Genomic DNA, 5,654 nt, shown 5'->3' with positions numbered 1-5,654 from the left:
CCTTCTCCTCTTTGTCTTCTCCACATAACCCCCCTCATTATATTCTATTCCACCCATAGTGCTATGTCCATGGCTCGCGCTCATATATTGCATGAAAGTTTATAGGTTTGAGATTACTAAAGTATGAAACAATTGCTTGGCTTGTCATCGGGGTTGTGCATGATGAGAGCATTCTTGTGTGACGAAAATGGAGCATGACTAAACTATATGATTTTGTAGGGATGAACTTGCTTGAAGTATTATTATTTTTATGTCAATATGAACTTTTGTCTTGAATCTTTCGGATCTGAATATTCATACCACAATTAAGAAGTATTACATTAAAATTATGCCAAGTAGCACTCCGCATAAAAAAATTTGTTTTTATCATTTACCTACTCAAGGACGAGCAGGAATTAAGCTTGGGGATGCTTGATACGTCTCCAACGTATCTATAATTTTTGATTCCTCCATGCTATATTATCTACTGTTTTGGACATTATTGGGCTTTATTATCCACTTTTATATTATTTTTGGGACTAACCTATTAACCGGAGGCCCAGCCCAGAATTGTTATTTTTTGCCTGTTTTAGGGTTTCGAAGAAAAGGAATATCAAACGGAGTCCAAACGGAATGAAACCTTCGGGAACGTGATTTTCTAAACGAACAAGACCCAGGAGACTTGGACCCTACGTCAAGACACAAAAGAGGAGGCCACGAGGTAGGGGGGCGCGCCTACCCCCTAGGCACGCCCTCCACCCTCGTGGGCCCCCTGTTGCTCCACCGATGTACTCCTTCCTCCTATATATACCTACGTACCCCCAAACGATCAGATACGGAGCCAAAACCCTAATTCCACCGCCGCAACTTTCTGTATCCACGAGATCTCATCTTGGGGCCGGTTCCGGAGCTCCGCCGGAGGGGGCATCGATCACGGAGGGCTTCTCAACACCATAGCCTCTCCGATGAAGTGTGAGTAGTTCACCTCAGACCTATGGGTCCATAGTTATTACCTAGATATTCTCATAACTATGCTCAATTCTGTCAATTGCTCAACAGTAATTTGTTCACCCACCGTAGAATACTTATGCTCTCGAGAGAAGCCACTAGTGAAACCTATGCCCCCCGGGTCTATCTTCATCATATTAATCTCCTACTGCTTAGTTATTTCCTTTGCTTTTTTACTTTGCCTTTATTTTACTTTGCATCTTTATCACAAAAATACCAAAAATATTATCTTTATCATATCTATCAGATCTCACTCTCGTAAGTGGCCGTGTAGCGATTGACAACCCCTATCCACGTTGGTTGCGAGGATTTATTTGTTTTGTGCAGGTACAAGGGACTCGCGCGTAGCCTCCTACTGGATTGATACCTTGGTTCTCAAAAACTGAGGGAAATACTTACGCTACTTTGCTGCATCATCCCTTCCTCTTCAGGGAAAACCAGGGGACAGACCAGCCCCTATTCGGACTCACCCTTAGGGGCTGGTCTATCCCCTTCCTTCCTATTCGGACTCCCCTAGGGGGGGCGTGCGCCACCTCCTGGCTGCTGCCCTCTCTCTTCCCTAAGGCTCACTAAGGCCCATTACTTCCCCGAGGGGTTCCGGTAACCCCTCCGGCACTCCGGTTTTATCCGAAACCACCCGAAACACTTCCCGTGTCCGAATGTAACCTTCCAATATATCAATCTTTATGTATCGACCATTTCGAGACTCGTCGTCATGTCTGTGATCTCATCCGGGACTCCGAACAATCTTCGGTACATCAAATCACATAACTCATAATACAAATCGTCATCGAACGTTAAGCGTGCGGACCCTACGGGTTCGAGAACTATGTAGACATGACCGAGACACATCTCCGGTCAATAACCAATAGCAGAACCTGGATGCTCATATTGGCTCCTACATATTCTACGAAGATCTTTATTAGTAAAACCGCATGACAACATACGTTGTTCCCTTTGTCATCGGTATGTACTTGCCCGAGATTCGATCGTTGGTATCATCATACCTAGTTCAATCTCATTACCGCAAGTCTCTTTACTCGTTCCATAATGCATCATCCCGCAACTAACTCATTAGTCACATTGCTTGCAAGGCTTATAGTGATGTGCACTACCGAGAGGGCCCAAAGATACCTCTCCGACAGTCGGAGTGACAAATCCTAATCTCAATCTATGCCAACTCAACAAACACCATCGGAGACACCTATAGAGTATCTTTATAGTCACCCAGTTACGTTGTGACGTTTGATAGCACACAAGGTGTTCCTCCGGTATGCGGGAGTTGCATAATCTCATAGTCATAGGAGCATGTATAAGTCATGAAGAAAGCAATAGCAATAAAACTAAACGATCATAGTGCTAAGCTAACGGATGGGTCTTGTCCATCACATCATTACCTAATGATGTGATCCCGTTCATCAAATGACAACACATGTCCATGGCTACGAAACTTTGTTGGGGAACGTAGTAATATCAAAAAATTTCCTAGGCACACGCAAGATCATGGTGATGCATAGCAACAAGAGGGGAGAGTGTTGTCCACGTACCCTCGTAGACCGAAAGCGGAAGCATTATAACAACGCGGTTGATGTAGTCGTACGTATTCACGGCCCGATCGATCAAGCACCGAAACTATGGCACCTCCGAGTTCTAGCACACGTTCAGCTCGATGACGATCCCCGGACTCCGATCTAGCAAAGTGTCGGGGAAGAGTTCCGTCAGCACAACGGCGTGGTGATGATCTTGATGTTCTACAGTCGCAGGGCTTCACCTAAGCACCGCTACAATATTACCGAGGATTATGGTGGAGGGGGGCACCGCACACGGCTAAGAGATCTCAAGGATCAATTGTTGTGTCTAGAGGTGCCCCCTGCCCCCGTATATAAAGGAGCAAGGGGGAGGGGCGGCCGGCCAGGAGGAGGCGCGCCAGGGAGGAGTCCTACTCCTACCGGGAGTAGGACTCCCTCCTTTTTCCTTGTCCAAGTAGGAGAGGGGGAAGGAAGGGAGAGAGGAGAGGAAGGAAAGGGGGGGCGCCGCCCCTCCCTCCTTGTCCAATTCGGACTAGAGGGGGAGGGGGCGCGCGGCCTGCCCTGGCTGCCCCTCCTCTTCTCCACTTTAGGCCCATGAGGCCCATTAACCCCCCCGGGGGGGGGGGTCCGTTAACCCCCCGGTACTCCGATTTTATTCGAAACTTCCCCGGAACACTTCCGGTGTCCGAATATAGTCGTCCAATATATCAATCTTTATGTCTCGACCATTTCGAGACTCCTCGTCATGTCCGTGATCATATCCGGGACTCTGAACTAACTTCGGTACATCAAAACTAATAAACTCATAATATAACTGTCATCGAAACCTTAAGCGTGCGGACCCTACGGGTTCAAGAACAATGTAGACATGACCGAGACACATCTCCGATCAATAACCAATAGCGGAACCTGGATGCTCATATTGGCTCCCACATATTCTACGAAGATCTTTTATCGGTCAGACCGCATAACAACATACGTTGTTCCCTTTGTCATCGGTATGTTACTTGCCCGAGATTCGATCGTCGGTATCTCAATACCTAGTTCAATCTCGTTGCTGGCAAGTCTCTTTACTCGTTCCGTAATACATCGTCTCGCAACTAACTCATTAGTTGCATTGCTTGCAAGGCGTAGGTGATGTGCATTACCGAGAGGGCCCAGAGATACCTCTCCGACAATCGGAGTGACAAATCCTAATCTCGAAATACGCCAACCCAACATGTACCTTTGGAGACACCTGTAGAGCACCTTTATAATCACCCAGTTACGTTGTGACGTTTGGTAGCACACAAAGTGTTCCTCCGGCAAACGGGAGTTGCATAATCTCATAGTCATAGGAACATGTATAAGTCATGAAGAAAGCAATAGCAACATACTAAACGATCGGGTGCTAAGCTAATGGAATGGGTCATGTCAATCACATCATTCTCCTAATAATGTGATCCCGTTAATCAAATGACAACACATGTCTATGGTTAGGAAACATAACCATCTTTGATTAATGAGCTAGTCAAGTAGAGGCATACTAGTGACGTTTAGTTTGTCTATGTATTCACACAAGTATTATGTTTCCAGATAATACAATTCTAGCATGAATAATAAACATTTATCATGATATAAGGAAATAAAATAATAACATTATTATTGCCTCTAGGGCATATTTCCTTCAGTCTCCCACTTGCACTAGAGTCAATAATCTAGATTACACAGTAATGATTCTATCACCCATGGAGCTTTGGTGCTGATCAAGTTTTGCTCGTGGAAGAGGCTTAGTCAATGGGTCTGCAACATTCAGATCCATATGTATCTTGCAAATCTCTATGTCTCCCACCTGGACTAGATCCCGGATGGAATTGAAGCGTCTCTTGATGTGCTTGGTTCTCTTGTGAAATCTGGATTCCTTTGCCAAGGCAATTGCACCAGTATTGTCACAAAAGATTTTCATTGGAACCGATGCACTAGGTATGACACCTAGATCGGATATGAACTCCTTCATCCAGACTCCTTTGTTTGCTGCTTCCGAAGCAGCTATGTATTCCGCTTCACATGTAGATCCCGCCACAACGCTTTGTTTAGAACTGCACCAACTGACAGCTCCACCGTTTAATGTAAACATGTATCCGGTTTGCGATTTAGAATCGTCCGGATCAGTGTCAAAGCTTGCATCAACGTAACCATTTACAATGAGCTCTTTGTCACCTCCATATATGAGAAACATATCCTTAGTCCTTTTCAGGTATTTCAGGATGTTCTTGACCGCTGTCCACTGATCCACTCCTGGATTACTTTGGTACCTCCCTGCTAGACTTATAGCAAGACACACATCAGGTCTGGTACACAGCATTGCATACATGATAGAGCCTATGGCTGAAGCATAGGGAACATCTTTCATTTTCTCTCCATCTTCTGCATTGGTCGGGCATTGAGTCTTACTCAATTTCATACCTTGTAACACATGCAAGAATCCTTTCTTTGCTTGATCCATTTTGAACTTCTTCAAAACTTTGTCAAGGTATGTGCTTTGTGAAAGTCCAATTAAGCGTCTTGATCTATCTCTATAGATTTTAATGCCCAATATGTAAGCAGCTTCACCGAGGTCTTTCATTGAAAAACTCTTATTCAAGTATCCCTTTATGCTATCTAGAAATTCTATATCATTTCCGATTAGCAATATGTCATCTACATATAATATCAGAAATGCTACAGAGCTCCCACTCACTTTCTTGTAAATACAGGCTTCTCCAAAAGTCTGTACAAAACCAAATGCTTTGATCACACTATCAAAGCGTTTATTCCAACTCCGAGAGGCTTGCACCAGTCCATAAATGGATCGCTGGAGCTTGCACACTTTGTTAGCTCCCTTTGGATCGACAAAACCTTCCGGCTGCATCATATACAACTCTTCTTCCAGATATCCATTCAGGAATGCAGTTTTGACGTCCATCTGCCAAATTTCATAATCATAAAATGCGGCAATTGCTAACATGATTCGGACATACTTAAGCATCGCTATGGGTGAGAAGGTCTCATCGTAGTCAATCCCTTGAACTTGTCGAAAACCTTTTGCGACAAGTCGAGCTTTGTAGACAATAATATTACCGTCAGCGTCAATCTTCTTCTTGAAGATCCATTTATTCT

This window comes from Triticum urartu, unplaced genomic scaffold (genome assembly GCF_003073215.2).
Source record: "Triticum urartu cultivar G1812 unplaced genomic scaffold, Tu2.1 TuUngrouped_contig_456, whole genome shotgun sequence".
NCBI lineage: Eukaryota > Viridiplantae > Streptophyta > Magnoliopsida > Poales > Poaceae > Triticum > Triticum urartu.
This window is presented reverse-complemented; position numbering follows the sequence as displayed.